Source organism: Plutella xylostella, chromosome 23, assembly GCF_932276165.1.
Source record: "Plutella xylostella chromosome 23, ilPluXylo3.1, whole genome shotgun sequence".
In the NCBI taxonomy this organism is placed as follows: Eukaryota; Metazoa; Arthropoda; class Insecta; order Lepidoptera; family Plutellidae; genus Plutella; species Plutella xylostella.
Genome location: NC_064003.1, coordinates 10,200,125 through 10,226,950, shown reverse-complemented (window position 1 = coordinate 10,226,950; position 26,826 = coordinate 10,200,125). Strand labels below are relative to the sequence as shown.

The following is a 26,826-nucleotide window of genomic DNA, read 5'->3' as shown; positions in this document are numbered from 1 at the left end:
ATATGAATAAATATAAATTTATGATTAAACTTCTTATTAATTTCATTTTATTTAATTTATTCGGAAAATCAACAGCGATCACAAAATCGAAAAATTACATACTACCTAGTTATACAAAAACTCAAAATAAGTCCAATAATAGATTTTCTCAAAGAATATCAAAAAAGTAAGACTTAATGAGTAGAGAACTTCTCATTTACTTACATTTTTTTGCATGTTTCAATAAAAATAAAGAAATACCTAAAAAAACTTAGAAATTTAGATATTAAAATAATTCAGTGCAACGACTTGCCTTCCGTAGCAGACGAAATCCGCAAGCGACATCCGACACCTACCAACTGACACTATCACCCGAATTTAAAATAGGAACTTTGAAAACAAATGTCTTACGAATACCAATGGAAGTTCGTCGATTCCTTTGGGATCATGCTAGCTTACGAAGAAAAATATTCGGCGCGCTGTTGCGCTAGCTACGACTCCATCTCGTGGTTTTAAACATACGGAGCGATGACATGACAGCTCTCATTTGTTTGTTTTTAACCACTGACGGAAAAAGAGGCCTGTATTATCTATCTGTGGTAGCGTATCTGACGAACGGCTGAACCGATTTTCATTTTGTTTTTTAAAGTGGTCTCTACAGTCTACAGGCGAGGAAATCGCGACAATACTATCGTAGTGCCACGCATTTCTATATATATACCTTCATAGAAGATGTCTCCACACGGCCACATTATCGCTGGGATGCGACGGTTTTTAAGTTGACAAGCTAAAGTAACCCTCCACTGCCGTTCGATGTTTAAAAATGTGCGCGTGCGCTTTCGGAAGTGCTCGTCACATTTTCGGCTGTTTCCGGTGACGTTCTGCAGTATAGTAGTAAATTATGACTTGTATTTGAACCTGTGACACCCGTGGATAAATTAATTTGAAATAAGTAATATGAGGTTATACTCGTAATTCAAAAGTTACAAAGATTGTTGAGTAGTCTGAATTTGGTGAAAACTAGTTGCAGAGCTTGTCCCTGGAACTATGTATATCATTGCTCATGAGTGTATTATTTACGTTTGAAATATGCTTTAATTCAATGAATCTTCATAATCACTTTAACTCTACATCCATAATATTATCAAATTGATATAATCAATCCATTAGTGTATAGATAAATCCTGGTCAGTTATGGTTATAAGTAGGTACTTACTTACTTCTAACTTGGGTGTTTTTTTACCATTTGTAGTTACGTACTTTACAATATGTGCATACATAAAACAATTGACGGTGGGAATCGAATTTGATTTTAAAACGCATTGGTCAAGAATATTAAAACCTTTTTCGTCTAAGGTTCAAAAACCTTTTTGGTGACGGAAGCGGAAGTCGGAAAGCACATTGTGCATTTTTTAGGGTTCCGTAGCCAAAATGGCAAAAACGGAACCCTTATAGTTTCGTCATGTCCGTCTGTCCGTCTGTCCGTCTGTCACAGCCGATTTACTCGGAAACTATAAGTACTACAGTGATGAAATTTGATGGGAATATGTGTTGTATGAACCGCTACAAAAATATGACACTAAATAGTAAAAAAAAGAATTGGGGGTGGGGCCCCCCATACATGTAACTGAGGGATGAAATTTTTTTTTTCGATGTACATACCCGTGTGGGGTATCAATGGAAAGGTCTTTTAAAATGATATAAAGTTTTCTAAAAAACATTTTTCTTAAAGTGAACGGTTTTTGAGATATCAGCTCTCAAAGTCGTAAAAAGTATGTCCCCCCCCCTCTATTTTTATAACTACGGGGTATAAAATTCTAAAAAAAATAGAGGTGATGCATGCTAATTAACTCTTTCAACGATTTTTGGTTTGATCAAAGTATCTCTTATAGTTTTTGAGATAGGTTGATTTAACTGTAATTTTGATTTGCTGCTACGGAACCCTTTGTGCGCGAGCCCGACTCGCACTTGGCCGGTTTTTTTTAGTTTATTTTCGTCACAGGATATTATGTTTGTGGGTTCGTCGACTTTTGACCATTGTTCGTTGATTTTGCCTATTATTGTCTGGGAATAAGTTTTAGAACGTGTTTGGAAATATTGAAATGCAGTACCTTCCGGCTTTTCACACGTGGATGGGCTGATTTTTTTATAATTTGCATAATTATGTAAGTATTTAATTCTTTGTGGTCCAAATATATTATAACACTTATGTGTTCAAAGGGTGTACTTGTCGATTTTACGTGTTTTTTAAATTTCGTAAAATCGAATTTGAAATATACCGATTGCTTAAGTAAGACTCTAAATCGGTTGCGAGCAGAGGTAGGCTGCTGCAAGGACAATCTCTGCAAGTATGGTTATACCGTTGGTATTAACCTATGCGACTGTGGTACCGCCCCCCAGACTATGGAGCATTTACTCTCCTGTCCCCAGTGCCCTTCCACCTGCGCTCGGGAAGACTTACTCCAGGCCAACCAGAATGCTATCAAAGTTGCTTCTTTTTGGTCTGGATAAATATAAGAATTCACATGTTCACTGACACGAAAGAAGAAGACTTAAGTAATCTTCAATAAAATCATCCGTTTCGTCCTCGATATTAAAATAAAATAGATCACGAGCCACAACATCTGTTGCCATGAATAAATCATTTATTAATTTATTTATCTGTGATTTAAAGCACTCGAGCGGTGTGGGCAGCAGGCGCCAATGACGTCACATCTTGACCAATGCGACCTTAACCTTATTAGGATCTAATGTTCGAATTTTAAATTTAAACATGGGATATTTTTTTATAGCCTCAACAGGTTTGGACGTGAAAATAACAGGCTGGTTTAAGCGGGAGTTATTAACTTATTAAGCAGTTTGATGATTCACTGAACTTTGCTGATGTTCAGTGGTGTACTTAATTTCGGTTCAATAATTAAAGTGGTTTGGTAAATAGGTTCTTAGTTTTATTTTGCTCTAATTAGGTAAGCTACTGATTAGTTACTTGCGCAATTTTATAAACCGCCAACAAAAATGGCTGATACAAATCTGGCGTGGTAATCGCATGCTTTTTTAGATATAAAAGATGAAATATAAAGGCATAAAAAAATATTTAAGTAATTTATTCCTAACTAAATATCAATTTAAAATAAACAACCATTATTCTATGCTAACCGTACCCAGCCTCGCTACCATTACCCAATCCAGCGATCTGAAACAACAGACAGCATCAAGAGAAAGCCAATACCATAACGAGAGTATAATTGTCAGAACAACAATTTATTACTAGCCATTGTCACTCCACTTACTTACCGTTTTGTCAGCCCTATCGCGATCTAAGTGGTCCATTGAAACACAGTGGCAACCCTAAAAAGGACACTAAATACATCGTGTTTTATTTAAATTTGGAAACCGACGCACGTGTCTATTCTTTCTTAATTGTGGGACCAACCGCTTTTAGAAACAGCCAGGAGTCGAAATTGCCAAAAAAGGTTGTATGTTAGTCATCCGCCTACATGCTTCTGCTCTGTTTAGTTAACCCTGCTGGTTCGCGGCGCGTCTTCTGTCGTATTAGGACAAGTGTATGTGTGTACTTTTCATTTGGTCGTGTAATAGTTTTGATACAGTATAGTGATTGTATTAATGAGCTTGTTTGTACCCAGTGAGAGATACGATCTAACATGAGATCGGATAGTGTTGACGTGATAGGCGATTTCGATTTATGCGCTCCTATTAGGAGCTTACACGTATTGTAATACAGTTCTGTGCTTTTAAGGAGAAAATTCACCTCTGTTTCTGGTTGTTCTTAAAACGATTCGCCTTTTATAGATTTTGTGTTGACTTTGTAATAAATCTAAGCAATATTTTGTACACCTTAAATTTTTTTATTAATTTAATTTACGAAATAGCCACGTAATTTATAAAACTCGATGGAATAAGTCAGCTGTCTATACCCAGTAGTATTAACACCCAATAGAGGTAATAAATAAACAACAGGAGATAGTGAGGTATATTAGCATAACTTCAAAGGGTCCGGCGCAGCTCCACTGCCGGATATCTTTGTGACTAGAAATAAGGTTTACTCTTAACTGATGCACTTTCTCTTTAAAGGTTTTTAAACGTTTGTTCCCCGTTCTTTTCTCTCCCGTTTATTGGACGTTGAATTTTACAATGATTTGTCGATATTTATTAATTTATTTGCACAAATATCAAAATAAGTATACAAAGGGTGGACTTAATGCTGCAAGCATTTTCTACCAGTCAACTCACAGGAGCAAGAAAATTTTAATTCAACATATTTTTACTCTACCACCATTTTACAAAGTTTAAAAAGCCTTCTTCTTTAAAGCAAAACTACCTATAGCGTTAATAGTTTTTCACAAATACAACTTCTATTTTCTCAGCTTTTTTCTTCATCTCTATGTTTGTTTTGTCTAAGAAACATTAAGATGTGTGAATTGGTTGTGAAGTAAACCTAAACTGATCAGCATCAAGTCACTAATAGCCCATTTCATGGTCACAATACTTGCCACTCTAATTTGATGTGTACCTCTACCTAGAACACACACAATATCCATACCTAAAATTATATTCAACTAAAGAAAATCTATATTAATGGCATAAAAAACTAAATAATAAATATCCTTAAGTTCGCTACAGTTAAAACTTAATTATTAAAAAAATTATAATTTCTCATTTTGCGTTTCAAAATAACTTGAAACCGTTTTTCCGGCAAAATTTCGCGAATCATAGTTTTTCAAAAATAGAACAGTGCGTCGCAATGGAACGGGTCACGTGAGCGGACGTCCTCTGCAGATGCTGATAGGCTAATGAGAGTGTGGGTGGCCAGTAGTGCACGGCGGAAAATTGCTTTGTGTTGTCTATGGGTCGCTCTATTGTAATTCTAGCCGCGTCTATCTTAGCTATGGTTACAGAATTAGATAGCGTCTGCAATGGAATTAGCGGAATCGTGTTACAAAGCTATGCGAGAATTTGAGATTTGTTTGTAGTCGGCATAATTACGATTAGTTCAATAAATAATTACCTACATATGCCATTCTACTTTTTTATAGGTAGCTCAAGTGAATCACTGATACAAAATTGGTACTGGTATAATAGTATTCTAGTTGACTCTACCCGCAAACTCTACAGACAACACGTTTAAGTTTTTCTTAATTTCGAGTGGAAAATACAAACTTCGAATGTTAAATAGTTGTAGAGTCCTGGAGAATAGCATTAAAATGGGTGCTTTTTGCATTTAGAATCATCAGAAATTACCTACCGTGTAAAGAAATGAATACCTAGTTAAATTCTGTTTCAGCGACAGATTTATGAAATGCAGTTTTTATGTATTATTGTACCTAGAAAAAAAGTAAAACTGTAAACGTAAAAGTAATACTTAATATTACATAAGCATTCACAGAAAAAGTAAAACCGATCTTACTCTAAAAAAATCACGAAGAAAATCGAAAAACCCAAACTCATAAACTTGAACCTTCGAAACAGGAGAATATCAGATTGAAAATCTGTACAAAGATTGGAGAGTAGGGCTCCCCCCCTGGGAAATCACCAGCTCGGGAGGGAATGCATTTTTAAATGCATCCGGCACTGCTTTGGAGGGATGCCTTTTAGTATTTTAGCTTACAGGGGGGAGGGTTACGTGTCTGTAAGTGATACTTTGTGTCGTACCGATTTTTTGCCTTATTTTCGCGAGTATACACGCTTCTGGCTGAAGCTATCATGAAACTAAGGTAAAGTTAAAAAATAAAAGTAAAGGGTTTTTTGCTAAAGAAAAGGAATTTTTTTCTTAAAAATACCAGTATACTATTAAAGTTTTAATAGCGAAAGCTGAGACCTAAAAACCCCTGTCAGTCGCCTTAAAAGTGCGACACAGACATGGCATTTTCTAATTTTTACTACTACAGTCACACAGGTTATATGTAGATAATTATCGATACCTAAACACACAACAACCAGCTAAAAGAACTGAAAATACCTAATTTTTTACTTATTTATTTAGTATTTTAAACTGGTGGCTAAGCTGCTATAATTTTTCCGCCACCAATGAACTATGCACTCCACTCCAACACAACGTCAATTCAATATCTCACGTGCCCCTCGGGAAATGTACCAGCCAGCAACACTGCGGCATAGTTTTACATGTTAAAACAGATTTTCTTTTTTCCCGGCGCCCGTTCTGGCTACCAACATTTGTGTTACTGTTTTTTGGACGGTCACGCTGCGAACACCATGTATATGTATGTTGCTAGTATTTATAATGTTAAATTAAATTCAATCATTTGCTTCTTGCTGAATTTTCTTACGTTTGTGGTTTCGGTGCGCGAACATAATCAGATAATCTACAACGCCAATTACTTTAAACTAAACAACTCATAAGCCACGCATTGTTGACTATTAAACGAACAGTCAGGCACATAGATATATACCACTACTCGTTATTAGAGCAACATTGGACAGACAGAATGTCAAAAGCATCAACATGTCAGTCTCTAATCAGGCAGCATTGAAATCGATCTGTAAATAATCATTCATCCGTACGATTGGCAGCGCACCACAGTGACATATTGTGGCCCCACCAGTGGAAGGCCCCACTATGAAGGCTCGAGTTTCCCCCGTTTTCCGAAGCGGAGTGAAGTTAGGTTCGGAAAGAGGGCGGGGCGGAGGCGGGGCGGGGAGTGGCTCAGTGCGCCGCGCGCCGCCGCCGCCGACGCTCTCTCACGCCGCACGGCGGGAAATTCAAAAATGGAACTGTCATAAATCCGTAACATACCGAACTGTCATTGTATTCACTTTTTAAACTCTCCAGCCAGCCAATGAAACAGGTGATCCGTACGCATTTATTAAAAAGCTACCGACCTTTACCTACACTATTTGTCGTGGCTCTCATGATTAATTCATGAGTCCGATTACATTTTTTGCGGCGTAAAGTGCGTTCGGTGACGTATAGAAGTTGAAATATATCTGCACATGCTTATTGTAATTGGCGTTGCATTTTTGCCGCGCAATTTCAGCGTGCCTGGCGGGGCACTTTTGAAATCGTATCCAATAGTCTCCTTCATTCAAACAATACCTCCTTTTCATTAAAGAAAAATGAAAATTTTTACCCTAGAAATATCCCAATTCTCTGTAATAGTCGCAGTAGATCCGACCAAGAATTAAATTTGAGTTCAGAAGTAGGCTCGCTGATCGCTCGGCATGCGTTCAGAAACAAAAACTCCAACAGACGAAAGAATCGATAGATTATAGTTTTTGCCCTAGGCCGAGCGACATTGTGCGACGGACGTCAATTAGAGATAATGATGAACTGTGTTTTAAACGCTCTCGCGATTGTTCCATGATTCGCGTATCGCGATGACGCGTGATATGTCGGAGATATGACGATGTTTCCTCTTAAATTGCAGCGATTAAAAGATAAAAATAAGTTGTAGAATACAGCTAGATGATCGATGGTGTATTTCGCTCATACAATGTATGTATGTACAGAGGCACACATAACCAACACCAATATAATAAGTACTATACTAACTACATAACTTTAACTATGCCTACGAGTTTGATAACCGCAGTAGTATCAGATCTAACTGTTTAAAAAGCTAAAGTCCAACAGTCGTAGTTGCTTTGACATTTCAAGTACTTATGGATACCTGATTAAACTTAAATTCTTATGTGCCTAAAATAATCAAACATAATAACAACGTAAACCTTATCTATGGCTCATTCTGGCGAAAGTTAGTCGATACGAGTCATTTTGAAAGTTTCGACCCGCGTTGAATTCTTTTGTATGGGAATTAGAATTTGTAGCCGTAGCCGAATCGCTAGTGCAAGTTAGAACCTTTAACTATAATAAAGATAAATATTTAATTTAATAACCACTACATAAGTCAATTAAGTAAGATAAAAAGTACTTATTATGTTTCTTCTTGATGTCAAACATCTTAAGTTGTAGTTAAAATTTTGTCAGAAATAAAGATAGCTTTGATGCTTTTCTGTGTACTCCTTTGAGAGGTTTCGGGTACGACCTGTATCGCTTATTTTATTATGAATACAATATTTTAAAATATTTCATTATAATATTTAATAATAGTAACAAATCAAAATACACCTCTACAACTCTTTTACGATCCAATGATTACGATTTCTGAGATTATAAACCCATAGTGACATTTGCAGTATACCGGGTATGATGACACGTCCTGCTAACACGAAGTGCTAGTTCACACATAAAATTACACCCTCAACATATCTCCAATTCCTCAGCAATCCATGGCAATACTATTAAACCCAGCCAAACCAAGCAATTAATCTTACGCACACCACAAACGGATCGCGTTAAAACAATATAATTGGAATGCACTGACGACGTCTCTATCTAACGAATTTCTAATTTATAGTGCGCGATACTGCGTCTGCGCACACCCCGGCAGTAAATCCTGCGCGCGCGCATCTAATCGCCGCCATTGCCATCTAGCGGCGCCTTTGCGAACTAAGATGCTGAAGCGCCGCCGAACGGCCGAAGATTACAACAAGCTATTTCTATTTGCTTTCTATTCTGTTATCTGTTCAGGAAAAATGTAGGGCTGAGAGTGCGGTGTGATTTAGTAAATTGGTTTGGTTTAATTAGTTAATTGTTAGTTGTGGGTATTAGTAATGTTTTTGTATGTAATGTAATAAAGATAATAGAGCATAAAATACACGACAGATATATATATTTTTTTTCAAAATGAAGGGATAGTCATAAAAATATAATAGTCATTTCGATAGTAATTTGGGGGTTATTTGTCTAGACGTTCTTTTGCACTGACACTCCATCTTGTTCGTATATTGTTAATCTAAGGTTATATCCCTTAAAATGCCTGCTGCTGCACTGCTTGAATAACAAAGTATAATAGTAGACGGCGGTTATCAGTAGAAAGTAATGCGAGGTGCCGACTTGGCTTCCTTACCCGATTGTTTTACCTACCGATATCGACACTTATCTACGCGAAGTATGCGGTAGTCTAGATCGTTTTATATTTTACTACAACTTTGACTTTGATTAGATATAAGATGTGAGCATACTTGGCTGAAATTCTGCATGGATTTATTCTAGTGGTACATAGATATTAACTGCTGTAAGTTTAAACAGAATGTAAGTAAGGGTAAAGCGAGAGAGAGTGACTTAGTGAATAAGATTTGATTTGCGACCCTTGAAAATAGAGCGCACCCTGCAGTGGACCAGCAGAGTGATGAGAAATGGTCTAGCTTAGGACACCAGTAAAAACATTAAGGAGATATTCACATAAGTTTTATAGTTGCTTTTTTTCAGCGGTGTCAATAAACTAAAAACCTACGTGTTATTAAAGAACCAGCAAGAGATACACAACTTATGAGTCTTAAGTACATGTCATTACATTACAAATATTTTCAACTCATTCCATATTGTTAAGTCACGAAATTACTCATCTAATTACGATTGTAGACCTTAAAGGCTAAAAGATATGGTTGGATTTGTGAGTTGGTTCGTTTCCTTTTTAAAGAAGCCGCTTATGATGTTAATAACGTGAGATACGGAGCGGTTCATTCATGGCGAGATATCATCAATAAAATATGTTAAAGAAAGCTCCACTTTTCTCCTCTATTGTAGGTACTTTCGTTTCGTTTTAGTGTCATAAATCGCATGTTATAAAAAAACCTTAATTGGTTATAAGTACACACCTAATAATACTAAAATTATCAAGGCATATGTATGGGAAACCCAAATACAGATACAGTATTGACATTAACAAGGTTATAGTACATATTGTAGATAGATTATTTGGTAGATAAATCACATAAATATACAGTTCTTTTGGGGATCTTATCTACGTAAGTAAATATAAAATGTATGTATTGAAATTTGAAATTGACATTCAAGAAAATTATGAGCATACGATGATTTTTAAGGAATCATCTAATGTAATTTCCTCTTGTTTATATCCAATTGACACATTTTGTATAAAATTTTGCAGACTTACGGCCCTGCTTGCATCTGTAGCATACCGTATCAATGTTTAAACAATTTTCAATTTTTTTTTAATTTAAATTAGAGGAAATATTACAATATATTATTATGAGGTAGTAACTTAAGCCTAATAATAGAGAATGTTACAAACTAAACTACCTATATATTATACACAAAACAAACTAAACCTATGTACATAACTAAAACTATTATGTAGAAAAGACCTTCTAAGCCTGGTCCCTGTGGAAGCGTTTCCAACACGCTGTTTAAACTTTCTTGTGGTAATACTGTATTACACTCACTCACACTTTAATCCAAATAGCACAGTTCAACAACCGACAATTAAATATATAAAATAACTAAGCTCAAACAGAACTTCAAATTACAAAACACAATATTTAATAACACACCCATCGATTTGAAAAAAAAATCACTCGATAGTCATCGCCGAAATCGATCAATCGGTGAACCGTTTCATTAGGGATCGATCGGATCACTCGATTCAATTGCCCTCTAATGATCGGAAGAGGTGTAATGATCGGTTGTCTGATCATTTCTTATTTGTCATTCATAGAAATTGTGCGTTGGATTTTGGTGTGTGTTATAATCTTTTTTGGAAATAGCTATCTTCAGATTGTACTTTACTCGAAATATAGTAGAGTACATATAATAACACAACGGCTCCAAAACTAAATACCTATGCATTAATTTACTCTTTATAATTTAGATATTGAAAACTATTTAAACGCAAAGATATGTAATCCACAGTCTCCCATAACTAAAAAGATATGCATGACATGTAGTGTCACAACACAAATATGTATATGGGTGGTTTTATATTAAAATGTATGAAATAAATGTTTTCTTTTTATTATTATAACTTTGAACACGCTGTAGAATCAGAACAGATCTCTCACAACTTATCCCACAGCCAAATCGTATTCTAACCGTAATCACCTTAACAAACATTCTTCGAGATCAGCGAACTTATAAAAATCGTATCTTACTTAAGGTGTTAATTTTCATAATCATTGTGATTAGTCTATCGATGATAGGATGACTGTTTAAGTACATACTTATTGTAGATGTATGATAATCACTGTCTACAAGGCAGGAAATGTCTGTCTAGCCAACTTGTATCATCACTTAACTTAATACATACATTGTGTTATTTGTACTTGATAATTATAAGCATACAATACGATGTGATTGTTTCTGTATTAATAAAAATATTATTTCCTCATTATTATACAGTTGCTTAGTATGAAGGATAAATTGACCTACCAAAGAAAAAGACCCTGAAGTATTTTTACCCTGTATATCTATCGACCTATATTTTTATTTTTGGTTGAGTACCTACCTATATTACCTATCTAACTACTATAGTAGAACAGACTGCCTAATTCTTGGGTGGGACGGTCGTGGTGAGAGATATGTGATACGTGTGTGAGATGTCCCATTGTATAAAAGAAGAACATCTGTCGAAGTAAAACACAGGACTGGTTGTTCTAGTATCTGGACTGTACGGATTAATTATAAGAACCTAATGTTTAAAGATCTTTTAAACCGGACACAGAGCTACAATGTATTGGTCATTAAAGGAAAAGGCGGTGTACTATCTGTTTTCATATACCGAAGATATACTGTATTTTATATATTAACTTGATAAAAAAACCAAACAGCCCATTAATAGCCCTCTGCACAGGACAATGCCTTCTCCAAGTCAGGGTGGTTATGATCTATGGTAGCATGAAACCAATTGGACTGATGATAAATAGATAGATAGAATACACTTTATTTGCACAACAAAAAGAATAATAAAATTAGTAGGTATATGTAACTAGTTGTATGTAATAAGAAAGAAACAATGAAATAAATTAAGTCATTTTCGTGTATACTTGTACACTTACTTGTAATATGACATGACAAGTAGACGAAGTAGCAAAGTAGGCGAAGTAGGCGAAGTGGCAAAGTAGACAAAGTAGGAAAGTATCCGAAATAAAAAAGGGTGGAGGTGCCCCTGAAGGATTATATTCTTGTAAAAAGGAGTGAAGTAACCCCAAATTGTAGGGCGTCTTAAGAGAGAACTATGAGGCGCAGCATGTGACATGGAGAAGCCTTATAATTAGGTCCATGGCACAGGCTGACCCACTCAACTTACAACAAAACCGATCATCGTAAATGACAGCTTTCCACAAAAACCTTTCACCCGTCGCGGCGCATCCCACGCGGGTAAATTTATATAAATTAACACGCTGTGATAGCAATTTATTTGTCTCGCATGGTGAAATTGTGGCAGTGCGGTCACGCTGTTCGGTGAAGCAAATTTTAATGTTTCACTCTTTTTACATCAACGAACCCGTTTTTTTGGCACTTCATGCACACATCACATATAAACTACTGACGCAAAACAAACTGTTAAGTTAAAATAATAAAAGATATATTAAATAATAACTCATAGTTACACTATTTAATTATAAGTAATTTATTGCTGAGCCAAAAATACTGTTAGTTGCTGTTACTGTCTTTACTGTTAATTGTTTTACCATGAATTATAAAAGCAGCCCCTGCAATTTATTGCTACTCACTGATGTCATTTGACAAAAAAATTATGGAGGCTTTGATTTTCAGCTGTATAATGGATAATTATATTATTATATCACATAGATTCATAAATTATTCTACGTTCAATTTTACAATTACTTGTTGATTGTCAACATAATGCGTCTGCCACCTTTTCACAAAGGCTCGATCCTTGCATTTGCGTTATGTATAACGCAATAGTGAATGCTATGAAGCTCTCCCACTTCCCGGCGTACTCTCGGCCGGTGCGTTTTTATTCGCGTCGTAAATCGGGTGATTTTCACGTCGCCGCGCGCGTTTTGACGAGAAAATCGCAGGAATCCATCATGGCGGGTGGCCACGCAACCAGCGGGCCGCATTGCCGTGTTTTACACTTATTTTTATACGTAAGGATGCGAACCGCTACCGTACACACAGTACACATTAGCAACTAACAATCCTTAAGCAGCGTCACTCGCCTGTCAAACATCTGTCAGATCCATACAAACTTCGTCATATTATGTGACAAGTGAGAGACACTGCTTAAGGATTGTTTCGGTGGTGATAACCCCGCTGGTGGAGGATGGTATGAGGTTGGCGTGTCTAATGCTGCTCAGCGGAGAACCCAAAGAAATACCTATTGAAACCAAAAGGCAGCACAGCTAGCACAGGCAGCAAGGAATTGGAAAGTAGGTAATTGAATCCATACTGGACTTACCTATCACAATCTAAAACAGTCGGTTGTAATTTTACCCAATAAATAATGCTCTCTCCGTTATATTTTTACAATCTTTCTCTTTACAATATGACTTACCTACTTATTGTAAATTCAAAGATGTCGCCGTCAGTGAAGGAGAATATACATGAGGGTAGATCGATAATTCTAATCCAACCCCGGGACGAAGATCACACGAACACTCCCCAGATTATTCATAGGTTATGTTAATAACCTCCTCCCGCGCGTTTCATAGCCCCCACTCCTCAGGGATTTGCAAAATAATTAACATAACAAAAACACTTCGCTTCACTTATTTCTTTAGCACAGAAAATATATTTTAATAACACCTGACGTACTGATTGAATCCGACAATTTTATTAATCGTAAACAAACATCGATAATAACGCAAAAAGCATATAATCTACTCTCTGTTAGGTATATTCTGATGTTGTTATATTCACATGTCACATGTCAAACAGAATCGATTCTTTCCCGGCCGCCATCTTGAATCGATTCCGCGAACCACTTTAACGGTGTATACTTTAAGAGCTACTCAGAAAAATCGCGTTTATCGCAGTTTCGTATGAAAATTAATATTAATAATTACACTATTATGAGTTCGAGAGCGCGGCGAAACATATTTAGATTAATTGGGTGCGATTAGCGATTCTCTCGAGAGGTTTCGTTCGATTGTATCGATGTTGTAGATACAGGCGTCAGGAAATTTCTCGATTATGAGTCTAGGGAACCGGATCGCTTCTATGTTACGCTCCTACTTGTAAACAATTATTAAAATGAGCTTAGCCGTTCATATTGAGGTGAACTATTATTTGGGCCATTATTTTATTTTGGGTACAATTTGACATACTTTTACAGATATTTTTTTCAAAAATAAACTTCTTATTAATTAACCTTTTAATATTTATTTATGTTAATTAACATTTATATTATTCATTAAATACATTTGCAGCGATGTTTTCTTGCTATTTCTTAAAGTTATTGACGTTTAATCGAGGAACGATGAGAAAAAAATACTACTGCGTTACTTTCATACAAAATTATGTTTTATTGTTAGGAACATATATTTTGGTTCGTAAACATATACCAGATAAAAAGTAAGAAAAAAAACATTAATCTAACAGTTTAAATTACGAAATATTCTCAGTTTTGTTATTCATTCTATAATAAAGTTTCCCACTGCGTTACCAATCAATAAGTTTTGATGCAATACTTTTCGAAAAAAGGACAAAATAATCATAATTTTTTGCTCAAAGTTTTAGAAATAGCTCTAAATAAGGTGAATTATAATTATTATATTTAGTTTAACATTCTTTCTAATATAGAGTAGCTAAAATGTTTGTGAATACTCTCAGGAAACGAGGGACAAATAGATAACGCAGTGGTTAATTGGTAACACAGTGGTTTCTCAATCACAATCTTTATACTTTCTTCAATTAAAACTAATCATAATGTGAAAAAAACTATCAAACTAAAATTAACAGAACTCTTTGTTTAATATCAAACATTAAAATCGCTGAAAATATAACAACTTAATACTAAGAAATATTTCTCATTTTTTTTGCCTATAAAGCCGTTGTTTTTCAGCCGCTGTTTACGCCATTGAGTCTGAAATGTTATACTGTAACAATATAATATGCTCAAATGTTATATTTGTACCATAAATTGAGTAACAGATACCTGAAAACTATAAGAAAAACCCCTGAGTTACTATAGCTACAACTGCGTTACTGAAAAAGTAACGAAGTGTAGCGGTAACGCAGTTGTAAAACAATAACCTATTTGAAGTTAGTACTTAAATGAATACACATACATGGGATATCAAAATGCCCTAATAATTGTTACTAATTATTACATATATTGCATGAAATAAAATAATAAATATCTATAAAACTCACCGTATGTCGCCGGTAACTCAGTGGCGTCACAATAAATACACGCGCTTCTCTCCAGGACTCTCATCCGAAAGACTTGGTCATTTTATCCGTCCCGCTCTCCTTCCTGCACTCCGATACAAATACACAGCCATTCAAATGATCTTAGGTGTAAGAAAGTGAAAAAAAGTTTATTTATGATTGAATTTCCTAGGGTAACCTAGTGTAGGTGGATTTTTTCTTAGGCTTGGGGACTCGGCCAGGAATATTAATTGTCCCATAATATGTTCATATAAAATCATGAATATTACCGTGAAGTAAAGTTTAAATAATGACATATTCGTTATAATATTCAAAAAAATTGTTTCCATTATAATTTTTTACACACGTTGTGTTTGTTTCATATGACTCGCTTCGAGGGACAGACAATTTTTGTATGAAAAACAATTGCGTTACCAAAAACAACAACAGAGTTACCGTAATTTGTAAATAAATAAAGTATTTTACATAAATTCATTATATTTTCTGTGACCGGTGTCTTATTTAATTGCTACAGACGGTAGCTATATTCCTGAATTTCATTATTTAATTTTTTTAAAATGTTTCTTTGTAGGGGACCGATAATTGTCCCTAAAATAAAATAATGGCCCATTTAATTGATTGCAGTAACCGTGGTGTGGGTAAACGGCGGTAAAATCGGTGATTAGATTGATTAGTGTTGTGAATCCGGGCTTTAACAGTTAACAAGCACGTTCTGTTCCGATCTAGTTTACTTACCATAATTACTTTAATGGTTTCGAGGTATTGTTCTTAAAAGCTTATATGTACCTACATCTACTTAATTTATCAATACTTTAATTAATGATTTGAATATGGTAAACCAAAGTTAAACCAACTTTTACTCAGCTGTCGTTATCTGCTCTAAATAACAAAGTGACCCTAGGTATGATGTTAATTAATAGTTTCAATTTCATTTATTGGACACCTATGCGCATAGGTGAAGTGTGACCCAATCACGTAGCAGGAGGGTTATTCTATACTGACGAAAAACGAACGAACAAGAGCTGTCGTGCAATCGGCACGTTTATTACAATGAGACAGAGTCGTGGCTCGCGCAGCAGAGCTCCGATTGTTGAGTGTTTCGTCATATAGAGTGACCCCCCAGCCCCCTAGTCTTGATCGAAGCTTACGAGTATATCCACTATCAGACTGATACAAGATATGTGAGTGTGTATGCGTAAATACAGGGTGTTATAAACGCGGTACAGTAAGTCGATAGGATTGTGAACAACTTTTGGAAATCATCTAATATAAAAAGTCCACCGACCCGCACTAGGCCAGCGTGGTGGACTTACCCTGATGTACCTATGTGATGTGTTGTGATGATAGTAAAATGTGACCGCTGACCGTTGAAGTTTCTGTAGACCAAAGTATACTTTTTTCAACAGTCATCTTCTTCTTCTTCTTCTAGTGCCGTCTCCTAGCGACGGTTGGCAATAATCCTGCTGATTTCCGTCTTGGTCTGATTTCAACTGTCATACTCTAAACTTATTCAAAATCACCCCTTGTATACTTGTTTTAACACCCTGTATACACTATACAGAGTCGTAGCAGAAATGCATCTCTGGACGCGTGATAAACAACTCTGACGCCTCAATGGCACCTGATTGACACTTCACCTCTCAGCAGCGGCTGCAAACAGAATAATACAACCGCAGTATGTATTGTATGAAGATTCCGCAAAATAGCTTGTAGAGTGTAGGTAAGTACAGGTGTATGTCGATAGGCTATCGATCGATAACTTGTGTTATTGATATAAAATATAAATTTTGGACTATGAAGAAAATAATAATTACCTATATACTGTATGTGGGGACATCTCAGACACGCCGATCCGCCCCCAAACTAGGCAGAGCCTGTAATATCGGTACCAGACAGCTGATATAATCTACACCTAGACAGTAATATATTATATACAAATAAAATATTAATACAAATAAGATATTCAATTGCTGCGGTACTTAAATTTACTATTTATAAGTACCTAGTGTAATTGTGGTGCTTTTCTAGAATGCTCTCATTACTTATCGATATTTTATAGAAATTGGGCATTACGCCATTACATTAGTTTTTGGTAATATTCGTACTGATTTTTATGAAATGAGTCAGTTTCATTCGCATGCATAATATTTCTGAATAATATAATGTACCTAATTGAACACAAAATTATAGAATTGTAAATAAAATACTAATTGTTAAGACATATTTTACTATCGATACCTACAAAATTCAAGTAATTTTGTTTCTAAAATATAAAACATCGCTACCCGGGCATTGGACAACACTAGCAAAATGTCGCAAACGTCTTGATTTCGTGTTAAAATTGGAATTGAGTGTAGTTGGTTGGTCGCGAAGGGAATATTTTCCGTGGACTACCATTATTTTTTACCATCTGACACAAAAAGAGAGGTTTGGTTGACCAAATGATCCTCATGCATAAGTATATAGATTTTTCTTATGATTATGACAAAACGTTGAACAGACCTTTGTGTACAGTAGTATTCAAAAAGACAAATGAGCACTAAACAGCGGCATTATAAACACGATAAACACCGAAGGACAGTCAAACTTGCGAAAACACAGACCATGCTAAGACAAAAGCGCGCGGGCGTCATTATTCTGAGAAATAGTACCTCAAATAGTTTCCACAGACTACCGTAGAAACAAAACACCAGGCATTATGAAAGCGACCCTTCGCCGCGCTCCAAATTTAAAACAGATACAATTACAGCTGAGTCATGCAGTTCCCAGCGTGTTGTGACACTTGTGATTGCGTAGTGACGTCACGAGGCGTCGGTGACGTCACACGCAAATTGATTCGGATTGCACCCTCGGCACAGACTTAGACGTAATTGAGCTTGATTGTGCTGCGCCGCGCAACAACTGGTTTGTACTACTCACAGGTTAAGACACAGATGGTCTAGTAGGTTGGAAAATGCTTCATAAAATAAAAATAAATAAATAACACACATGCGAAGATAAAGTAAACTGTGGTACTTATCGTAACTGGTACTTATATATTTATGACGTAACATAATGATGTAGTTACTCCCTGAAAATAGCCCTAACACGTGAATACAGAGCTACATCTACAATGGTCAGATAATTATCTGAGGAATAATTCTGATGTTGTCACATCTGAATATTGGTATTAGACAGTGACATCAACAATTTTATTCCTCAGATAACGTTTATCTGACCATTGAAAAATCTGCCCTAATATATTATCTAGATCTAGTGACCTATCTGCGCCATAGCCTGTGAGCGGACTATGGTAATTGAATAAAGGGATTAGCGTGCGAGTGATCTGTTGCAACATTATAATAGTGTTCAGTCTCACCCGATCACACTAGTGATGTAGTAGTAGGGCCATGTAGGTACGTACCTGGAACAAAAACAAAACTTTTAGTATAATTATAACGCAGATATTAATATCATCATAACCCATCGCGTCCCTACTGCTTGGGCACGGGTCTCCTTCCAATGAAGGAAGGGTTTTTAGGCCTAGTCGACCACGCTGACCTAGTGCGGGTTGGTGGTATATGGTATATATTACTATGCTATGCATTTATTAAGATTTTCTTTATTTCCCGCAAAACAAAAAAAAAAACAAATAAATACCGTACGGGTCGAGCTAAATATAACCGTTTAAAAACAGTACAAATAGGCGGCTTTATTGCTTATAGCAATCTGTACTACAACTTTTGGATGGAAGAGAGAGCTTAAAAAGTAATAGCTGTAGCACCTGCTTTATTATAAAATATGAATGAAAATTCCCAAATTGCAGTGTTTAAGAGTCCATCACCATAATTGTCTGTCAGTGTTATCAGCCCCAGCTATCGATACCCGCTACAGATAAGAATAAGAGGAAATAAATTTAAATATATATGAAACAACGCTTTTGTGCCTTCATAATAAACCCATCGGTTTCCACCGCCCAATAACTTAAAAGCAGCAAATGACATGCGCATTTAGGGTCTCTTAAAATATTTACGTGCAGCAAATGAATGGTACTACGCATACGAAAGATCACTCGCCGAAATTAAAAGTCGAATGGCGATTTTAAATTTCAACACACAATCAGTGTTAAGGCAAATTAATCGATAAATCTTCGACAGACGGTGTAGAGAGTAATTGGTTATTTAAATTTGGGCCCAGCCTCGGGGTGAAACGGGGACGAAAGTCCTCTTCTGCTTTCTTTCGATGGTTCAGATGCGACTGGAGATGGGTCGGCAGATGTGGGTCTGACTGGCTCGAGTAATGTTTAAGGTAATGTTGATTAACTACTTACTGTTAACCTTAATCATGTTTTTAAGTTGATTTAATAATTCGTGAGCTTTCTCAATAACTACAGATCGATACTGTGTACTCTCATACAACTTTGACTTATTTGGTTAAAAACAGATTTAATATCACGAATATGAAGTTCACATATTATTATAATTATGTATAAGCAGACAAATTGATTTATCTACTTACTACTACGAGATTCGCATCACCTTATAATTATTTACACATATTCATTACTTAAAATCATAATCATTACTTAAAAATAACTTGTATGGTAGATTAAAATCGCATCACACACAAACCTTTGAAGGCTTATGTGGTGTTGTATACTGTTAATTATATGTACCAATATGTGTTTGTTAATAAATAATAAAATAAAAAAAATAAAATGAAATTTCGCTCTGAAAAATCGTAGTGTTTTTTTTTATATTTTTACTTAAATAAAAAATATACGTTAACATTACAGCTGCAGTCTAATTTTTATGATCCTAAATTTGTCATCGCTATTAGTAAGTATTAATCTATAACAACAAAATCCAATTACAAACTCATTCCTCAAATTGTATTTTACATAATTATACTTAATATATGAGTAATTATTATGTTTATTTACACAAGTACAATGTTAAAATGAGGCAATAATCCACGGACATTGGACACAGAGTGAGCGTGTGGTCCGTGTCCCGCAGCGGGCCATCTCTCATGTACTCCTGCACTCCTGGTCACCACGCCTCGCCTCGCTGTGTGTACTAGGAGCTCATAAGAGGAGAATAGGTCTATTGGAGAGGTGATTTAAATGAAAGAAGAAAATTCATAGTGTTTTTAGGGTTCCATACCTTAAAAGGAAAAAACGAACCCTTATAGGATCACTTTGTTTATAGGTATCTTTACTTTCATGAAAAGAGACACATAAACATAATAGCAGAGTAGGTAAGTCGATGTTAAAATGAGGCAATAATCCACGGACACTGAACACAGAGTGAGCGTGTGGTCCGTGTCCCGCAGCGAGCCATCTCTCATCCACTCCTGCACTCCTGGTCACCACGCCTCGCCGCGCTGTGTGTACTAGGAGCTCATAAGAGGAGAATATGTCTATAATAGTAGGTATTTTTTTATTTTTTTAACATACGAGTACTTATATATTATTTGTCTCGCACATTTCCGATATTGACAGAGTGAAATGGTTCATTGGTAGGTTAGGTTAGGTTAGTTGTTGAGCTATTCAGATCCACATCTACCGATTAGGTTAAAGTGAGGCAATAATCCACGGACACTGGACACACAGAGTGAGCCATCGCTCATCCACTTCTGCACTCCTGGTCACCACGCCTCGCCTCGCTGTGTGTACTAGGAGCTCATAAGAGGAGAATAGGTCTATTGCAGAGGTGATTTAAATAACATTTGGCAATGAGAAAATGAAAAAGTTTTTTCCGGCAAATTTATTGTGTATCGTGTACGACAGGTTGTAAGATGTTTTGAGAAAAAAAAACTTATAACGGCCGTACTTTGGTCTAAGCCTAAACAAATGAACAAGACTTCAGTTGTTTAGCAAATTCAGTACTAAATTCTTAACATACTTAGGCCTTGTTCCACAATGTCTGGTTAGTAGCTACCTGTGAGATAAAATACATGCTGTCACTGTCAAAAAAATAATAACAGAAAGTGACAGCATGTATTTTATCTCACAGATAGCCACTAACCAGACATTGTGGAACAGGCCCTTAATGTTATAATTATCGTATCTAAATCATCGTAGCTCTACCTCAAAGTTACATTGTATCAGCAACATCCCACATTAGCAGTAAATGAATAAGACACGATCTAGGAGGTCTACTCCGGTTTGAATAGATGAAGATTCAGAAAGCTGTCATGTAATCGCTACGTCTAATGAAACGAGATGGAGTTGCTATTAGAGTAGCAAGCGTAACTCTATTCACGCTACTATTATAGAAGCTTTATGTAATATTGAAGTTTTTTAAATCTTGTTTTAAATATGCTACTAAATTTTAATAAAACCAAATTGGTACAGGTTTTATTTAACTTGACATTACATGATAAAATTATAATTATTAATCCCTAACTAAAACTAACTAATATAAAATTAAAATTAAACTAAAAAGAAGATGCTGGCCAGATCGCTGCCACTGTCGGGTAGGGTACCCAAGACGCTGGCCGCGTTACCTCGCTGTATGGCGATGCTTATCCTTTGAGCGAGGTACGAGCCAGCCCTAGGGTCCCTTGTGACTTCATTGAGCCAATTTCTTTTAGCAGCCGACGCGCCTCCGGTCCCCACGGCCCTAGGGTTTCGACTCCGAAAGGCACAAACATGTACCCCTCTCCTAGGGATGCATATTTGCGGCCTTTCATCGTTTCCGCCCGCTTGCTACTAAATTAAATTGTATATGGTCAAAATTTAATATGAAACTTTAAATTTATCCGATTCCACATTCTATTCCTCAAACCCTATAAAAGCTATAGCAACACTTAAACACAGTAAGAGAGAATGTAACGAAAGCACAAAAAGCTCCCAGTTAAAAGTGATATACTGCTCAGAAAAGCTTGTAAAGTGCAATTGACGTTTTCAAAGCTCGGTGCGCTACCGTTTAATGCATTGAATTTTAATAGACCTTTAAACTTTCCTTTATACGTTGCGGTCACACAATTAAGGTAAACTTACCTTAAGAAAGTTCTTTGACACTGATTGGCATTTGATTATTTATTCAAAACATTATTAGGTACACATAATTGCAATAAAAAGTAAAATTTAATCACTTTTTGAACCTCCAAATTTAAAGAAACATAATATAACATGAACCGGACTTAGGATCAAAATAAAACAAAATTCAGGAGCTGTCATCAATTAAGGGGCAGAGTTACGATTCTTATCGGACGCGATCGGTTGCGTAAAATTCGCCTTAAATTAGTCGGATAAATGACTCGATTTCGACTCTTGCGCAACTCGACTTTGCTACCGTTTTAATTGAACTACTTACAGTTTTTTTTTTACATAAACTCTGTAATTGGATCATGTTCTCTTTTACAGGTGAATGCATTATTTGAAGTAAATCGGTAGGGTTAATTTTTTTCGCTTCGTTATTATAACCAACGGTACTACCTACCTACCTACTACTACTAGTAATACTTCGGTATTGTATTCTCTTTTATGGAATGTATCGTACCTAACCTCACACAACTGGAATCTTTCATATCTAAACTTAGTATGCTTTACTTATATTAAGCTATCTTATACTCGTATTAGCTTAACATCTCTCTTTCTCATCATCCATCTGTGTAGTTTGTCCCAGTATGAATAAGTTTGGCGCTAGGTTTTCCTAAGCAAGATTTTCATTTTATCATTATTCCAAATAACCGCATACGGCAGTGCAGCCAACCTAACGACGCCGCTCTGTGCCGGCCGCAGTCGTACCAACATGCCCGTCTCAATTAAGCCGAATGCCGCCGAAGGAATTTCGCACGAAGTCCCCGGCACGGCTTCCACCTTCTTGTCAATAACCTCCTTATAAATTGCCATCGTCTTCGAAATTTGAATATAATAGCGCCGATCCTCCTTGCTTTTTACTCAGACTGGCTACCGGGGAGACGGACGCTGTAAGATTATATTGTAAGCAAATTATCTGACTTCATCTGGCCACGGGAAAAATAAATGTTTGTTTTGCAAACGTCGCTGGTCGGTTTGCTGTTATTATTTATTAATAGGATAGGATTAAGTCGTTCGTGTAATAGACGTACTTGCATTGTAACTTTGTTGTCTGTTTATGTTTCTGTAGGTCCGCTGTATCAGATTGTTATTTTGTCAGCATAACTTAAACGAGCTTGCTTGTTACGGTTTACTAGTTAATGAGTATTAACTTTGTGATTAAATTGAACAGGTTGCAGTGTTTGATAATTGTATAAACGGATAATCTTTTTTTTAATCCGTAAACTTACAATAATTCAACATGGTTAAGACGTTAACGTGACAGCAATTAAAATTATCCCCCAAACGATTACATCCACTTCATTATCACGGCAATATAAAACTTTAAGGTACTTGCCTTTCAGAACCCTATCTTGAGATCGAGTCGCAAATCAAACATATCAGATAACAAAACTCGATGGAGCATCATAATCATCATCATTACCGTTCAACTGTTAATAAAAACCAGAGACAAAGTACCAATCATTAGTATTTTTTTAAATGTCAATAAAGTACTGGCTGGGTGGATCCGTCGGCATCGGGACTTCTTCGTCAATAACTTTTGAATTTGTTTTTTTTTCAGGCAAAGGTTGGCCGGCGGTTCTGCCCAAAGCGTGCTGGTTGCGTTGTTGCGTAGGGACGCAGGAAAGTGTACACAATGCGGAATTTCACAAGACAGATTACAGAGGGATGCATTAATAAGGAGACGTTTACACTGTTCGGTTTGCATTTGGAAGATTTATACATTTTATTGTCAAATAAGTGACAATAATATTAATATGTAATGTCATTTTTTTTTTCAGAATCTTCATGCTGATTGGACGATTTATATTGTAATATGTAAATTTTTATTTAGAACATTTGGGTATGTGGCATTTATTTGAGTGATCACCAAAGAAAATGTTATTAAAGAAGTAAATTTCAGTATCATAGAATGAAGGTGCGGAAGAAAAATATTGTTTTTTGAAAGTCCATCAGTGTAAAAGGCCCTCCAAAGCGCCTGTTCAGATCCGGAGATAAGATGGTAATCGCATCGGATATTGCTCGCTATAATCATATGCTGATTTTTTACTTTTTATTCCAGAGTTCCTTGAGACAGGCTCTGAACCAGTGGATATGGTTAAATTCAGTTCCAAATGATATTTGTAGTTTAGGTATGTTACTAGGATACATAATCTTCAGTCTTCAGGCAACAATAATCGTCTTTGTTCCGATATATGCTTTAGTACCTAGATAATTTTGATACAATTCTAGTACCTAGGTATTTCTTTTTGTTTAGACCTTGACTTTGACTTTTTACTGTCGCTTATTTCTTTTTATTTTTCTGTTATAATTATAATATGTATATTTTTAATTAAATGTTACAACTAACTAAATGATTACGTAATTTATTTACAGAACCCTCTTAACTAATTGAAGTATACCAACCTCAGAAAAATATCCGAAAGGGCGTAGCGAGTCGTATGCCGGAAAAAAACGATGAATTAAAAAATAATACGGTATTGTCAATGGTCTAAGGAGGACCTCAAGGGGCCCTTAATTCTTAAGTCGGTAAATACGAAGAATAAGTTATTAATTCTCTCTTTCTTTGTCCGTTTTGGTCAGTATTTCATTAATATTGTATACTGCATTATGAAATTTTGATGAAAATAGGGGGGTGTTATGAGTATCCGTATTTGTGTGACTCTTTCTGTATCGTTTGTACTTTTCGAATGGTTGGGTGCATGGTAAATGTTTTTATTATGTAAAATTACATCTCACTCGTCTATCATTTAAAAAAAACTACTTGTATCAACCGACAGACTGTAAACGTGGTCCCTGCGAATGTAAATTTACAAAATAGAGTTTTATTTCGTTGATTTTGTTGAACCGTGCGCAGGCGCAGAGGTCAGCCGTCAGGGGGTCACTCTATATGACGAAAAACTAAGTTTAACAGAGCTCTGCTGCACGAGCCACGACTCTATCTTGCATTAAACGTGCCGATTGCACGACATGACACTTCTCGTTCGTTAGTTTTTTGTCAGTATAGAGTAACCCTCACCGCGCAAGTGTCAACTGTAAACCAACCAATCGCAGCGGGACACTACATTTCTATTGTATATTTTTCTAGTAAATACATTGTAAAACTGGCAGCATACGTTGACACTGGGTTACCTATCTTACTGGGTATGGGTATTTTTCATATTTATTTCGAAATAACTAGAGGTGCGAGCACAGGATTCGATACTATTTTCGAATCTACACGAAGGGTCACTTTTACCAAACGCTAAACGTATTTAAATCAAATTTGTTTGGTGTTGGTTTGGTGAATTTCCACCTAACATATGGAAAAAGCAAATGTCACTTTTGGAACTAACTTTGGGCCAAATTCACGGGTTGCACAGAAATCTAAGTTTTATTAAACTACGATTTCATTAATCACGATTGCCGATTTCGTCTAACTGCGTTTAGAGTAACCTGAAATTCATCGGTGATATTTTAATCTCGTTTACGTCACCGGTGTTTCTGCTACAGACGAGCCAGCAACACTGAAATGCGTTTAGTTATTGCGTCGCGCCGTACATATTTTTGCGTATTTTGATTTCGAGCAATGGAGTAACAAAACGTTTTGACACATTATAAAACAAAAAAATAATATATGTCGTTGTCAAAGCGTTGTTATTTGCTCAGTGGTTCGTTTATGACGTTTGACAATGACAGCTTTCTATAACTGCGTTTAGCAACGCTAACTGGCCAATTTATAGCAGTTATAGCTGTAACTGCGTTTTGCTCTAATCTTGGTTAATATTGGTCGGTGAAAATCGAAATGAGCGTATAAGCTCGTTTAGAGCATAAACTGCGTTTTCGATCCTTCTAACGACGTTTAATTACTTCGGTGAATTTGGCCCTAAGTCTTACATTTTGACAGTGACAGTTGACGATACGCAACGTTAACGGAGGTTCGAAACTTGTGCTCACGACTCATGTAGGTAGTTGATTTTATTTTGTAAAGTGCGGATGTGATCAAGGTAAGATGGCATCCGCGTCTAGACTGAAATCCAAAATCTAACCAATCTTCAACCAATAGGTACCTACTCCGATAGCGGTATTAGCAAGTACTATTGTATTTAGATACCTGCTAGTGTATTTACCGGTTAATAGCTCGATCGGGAAGTGAGCCTTGTACCCGGTATCTCTCCTCACATATAACAGCCGTGGAGCTCATCGATGGCCCATCGTTGGAAGAGCGCGAATAATTTAGTTATTGTTGGGGTCACGGTGCATTTTTCGCTGGATATCGATAACGCGCGTGCCCGCCGACGGCGGTTTAGGGATGGGCTTAGACTGTCGATATCGATATTTTGTTATAAATACCTAATCTGTTTGGATTATGTTGATATCATAGTGCTTATTAATCATAGCGTGAATAATTATATGTCAGCCACCACTGCAAACTGTAATGTTACCCTTAAATTTATAGAACGTATTGTAAATTAACAATATGCTCGCTATGTACGAGGCGGATAGTCATGCAGTATGAATTTTGCCAGTGACAAATGAGATCGACGGAAAAACTCATAGATTTGAATTATAAACAAAGCACCTTATTCATAGAAAAGTTATAGAACGCTTTAGCTATTGAACTGTTTTTTCCCTCTCTGTCATT

At 36.1% G+C, this 26,826-nt stretch overlaps 1 protein-coding gene and 1 long non-coding RNA gene across 2 annotated transcripts in view; both read right to left on the bottom strand.

Moving 5' to 3' along the window:
- The window catches only part of LOC105389345 (serum response factor homolog), a 217,102-nt gene that overhangs the window by 80,252 nt on the left and 110,024 nt on the right, over window positions 1–26,826 (bottom strand). The gene's annotated exons all lie outside the window — the stretch shown is intronic.
- LOC125490367 lies at window positions 14,284–15,784 on the bottom strand. Its single transcript, XR_007267634.1, has 2 exons — window positions 15,158–15,784; window positions 14,284–14,880 (listed from the first exon to the last, which is right to left on the bottom strand). It is a non-coding gene; the product is annotated as an uncharacterized LOC125490367 (long non-coding RNA).